This window comes from Sodiomyces alcalophilus (assembly GCF_042370955.1).
Source record: "Sodiomyces alcalophilus JCM 7366 unplaced genomic scaffold ACRALscaffold_6, whole genome shotgun sequence".
Taxonomy (NCBI): Eukaryota; Fungi; Ascomycota; class Sordariomycetes; order Glomerellales; family Plectosphaerellaceae; genus Sodiomyces; species Sodiomyces alcalophilus.
This window is the reverse complement of record NW_027263537.1, coordinates 4,009,633-4,013,072: the sequence shown is the minus strand read 5'-3', so window position 1 is coordinate 4,013,072 and position 3,440 is coordinate 4,009,633. Positions and strand designations below refer to the sequence as shown.

The 3,440-nt window shown below is 41.2% G+C and overlaps 1 non-coding gene across 1 annotated transcript; it reads left to right on the top strand.

Moving 5' to 3' along the window:
* Positions 1-754: 754 nt before the first annotated feature.
* On the top strand, positions 755-828 carry ACRALDRAFT_t217. The gene has a single exon. It is a non-coding gene; the product is annotated as a tRNA-OTHER (tRNA).
* Positions 829-3,440: the final 2,612 nt, after the last annotated feature.

The following is a 3,440-nucleotide window of genomic DNA, read 5'->3' as shown; positions in this document are numbered from 1 at the left end:
CCCCGACTAGTATCTTAAACTATCGGACTAAGTATAGTAGTTATAACTTATTTATAAGTATAAAAAGGTTAAGATAGTCTAGTAAGTTAAGTAGTTATTAATAAGCGTTATGGTTTAGAAGTTAAGAGCTAATAAGGTTAGCGGCACCTTTATTAAAGACCACGAGCTTTATAATATTTTCCTCGCTATCTTATATAGGGATATTAATATATAGCTTACTAAGCGGATGAGGTATAAGTTTATTAACCTAAAGGATTAACTGCGTATATACTATAACCCCTTAGATATATTAAAAGAGTAGGTTAAAGACGTCTAGGTAGCCGATAGGCGGCCTATTAACGAGGTAGCGAGTATTATAGATATTCCTACTCCTACGCTAACCACTAAACTTATACTAGCCGTTACGCCTCGGCCTAATTAGGCTAACCCGATAATATATACGCTGACTATTTTATAAAGGCCTATTATAATGCCTAAGCCGGCCGTATAAATAAAGAGCGATATAAATAAGCTAACAGAGCTTTTAAAGAAATACGCTATCTTTATAGTTTACGAAGGTACGGGCGTTATTAGGAACACGGTCCCCTAAGTCGTGACCCTTTTACGACGAGTAGGAGCCGATAAGGTTAACGCGATCCTGGCTACCGACCCTAACCTAAAGACCCCGTTCTATACCGCCCTAAAGCAGTCTACTTCGGAGAGGCAGGACGCCGCTCCGGCAGCTTATTATATTACCCCTAATTAAATTAACGTCGCCTCTATAGTATAGTGGTGGTATACCTGGCACACGGTTAGAGGACCGGGTCGGTTCGAATCCGGCTAGAGGCGCACGTAAAAGAGGAACCCCTTTTCCTTTTTTACGCTACTCGGATCCTATTCTAGGGGGCCCTTATCTGCCTTAGTATATACGATAAGGGTTAAATAGGGGGCCCGTTAGACCCACCTTCCGCCCGGCTTCGCTAGTCGTTAATAGGTGCCACGGGGGAGTTAGTCGCCCTACCGTGGAAATAAGAAGACGGTATCGCGCTGTCCCTAAGCGCGTGGGTAAAATACACGGCGTCTCTTCCACGATACGGAGGCAGCCTCTTACGCTATTACGTAAGCGTTCTGCGTGGGCATATAGCCCGTGTTAGCCCTACCTATAGCCATAGAACAGGGAAGCTTAGGAGCTTTAAACCCTAGGAAGCGTATATAAGTCGCCTATAATAGGCCTATAGGGTTAGCCCTAGGGTATACAGGAAGGCGTATAAAACCAACTAAGATAATCACGCGCGCGCCGTTAATCGAGTATATAGTCGGCTTTAAAGCCGCTACGGGCAAAACGCCACCGGCTTCCTAGAATAGAAGTTATGAGTTTCGAATATATATTAAGTTAGTAACGGGGCCCCCGGGGTACCCGTATAAGGCAGTAATCCTAGAGGTGGAGGGCATAGGGGTTTTTATCTAAGTCTTATACTAGTTCCCTAAGTCTTATACTACGGTTTTCACCCCTATAGGCATCTAAGAAGGACCGTATAGTCAGAATTCTGACTCCTAGCTACTTAAGGTAGGATAAGGATAGCGGAGTAAGAGATAATAAATAAATAAATAAATTAACGTCGGTATATATAAGGATAATATATAGTATATATAAGAGCTACTATAGTATAGGAATAGGAATTCCTACCCCTATTCTAGCGGTTTATTATAATACTACCCTATTAATAACTAACCCCCCTATTACTTTTACTATAAATAGGAGCGTTACCGCTATAAGCAGTACGCGGTACTATAGCTAGATAAGACCTAGCACCTAGTCAGGTTCCGCTATCCCGACTACCTCGCCTTAGATTAGAATGACGAATAGCAGCCCTACCCCTAGGATATATACCTTAAGCAGTAAGACTAGCCGTACCAGCGGTCCGTCCTCTACTAGCTTAGCAGGCGCCTTTAAGGGAAGTATAAAGACCTAGCTAAAGCCTACTATATTAGCACTAACTCCTGAAGCCTCCCTGTTAAGATAGAAGACGTTATTAATATTAGAATATTATACTAGGCTAAAGGAGGAAAAGACGAAAGTAAAGGCTCCTATAGCAGGCACTAGTATTAATTTTATATCTATTACTTCCGATTATTACTAATCGGATATTTATACTGCGTCGAATAATACTCGGAAAGAGTAGCCCCTCTTATAGCCTTTATATACGACTAAGAGTAAAAGAATCGTTAAACCCACTCCTAAGGTTATCCGTTTCCTTAATTAGGTTATTAAATAGCGCCTATAAAAGTTAAACCCTGGTCCTAGCTACCGGGTCCCGACCCTAATTATAACTAAGGTTATTAATAAAGAAATAGAGATAAACGGAGCGCTGATATAGCCTAAATAATAGTAACTAAAGGCCGTGGGTAAAGGCAAGGCTAGTGCCGCCGCGGATAACCCTTATAACCTAGAGTAAGCACGGAAAGACCTGGATAGGTAAATCAGGGATCTCCGGATTAAAGTTCCCTTATAGTATTATCCTATTAATAACCCGGATATAAGACTAAGAAATAATAAGAGGATACGCGCTGCTAAGACTAGTTAACCGTAGCGAGAGATTATTTGCCTAACCGCTAATAAAGCCTTCTTTCTTAATAGATAAGGTCCCCCTAGTATACCTCCTCCCCCGCCTTCGTCTAAGGGGTACACCGTCTTATTTACCCGACCTAATAACGCTAACTCGAATACACTTATTATTATTAAAAAGGAGGTAGTCCCTAAAACCGATAACCCTCTGGTTATTACCCTATATATAGTCTTAAAGTGCCGGCTTACTTATAAGGGTGCCTTAATGTATAACCCCGACGTTTTTATTAAGGCTATTATCGATATAGGGACCACCTTTAATACTATCTTTATAGATACTATAAAACGCTTCGGTTTAGAATATCGTATTAGCTAGACCGAGATCCGGATTAAGGGTATTAATAACTAGGAGGGATAGCCGTGTATAGGGTACCTTAAGGAGCGTTTATAGGTTAGCGAGCAGAGTAGCGTTTTTAACTTCTAAGTCCTCCCTAGTCTAGGGCCCGATATACTGCTTAGTATACCGTGGATCTAGGAGACTAAAGTATCCTTTTCTTTCTAGGATAGTTAAATCGATGCCGACTTTATACTCGGTAACGCCCGTATTCTTATATCTATCGCCTATCGCGAGTAGATTAAGGAGATACTAAGAAACTAAAGCTAGCCGAATTACGAGGCTAATAAAAGGCGTTAGATTAATAAAGATCGGTTTAATTAGGCTAATTAATATTAGCTTTAGGATAACGACCCTACCTATTAGCCTAGGGCCGCTACCTCGCTATCTATTAAGGAAAAGGGTAATTATTACCCTCCGGATATTCTAAAGGAGGGCGATAAGATTTAATACACGATTAGGGACGCCGACATAGCGTCTTTAGTGGCCTTCGTGTTCTTT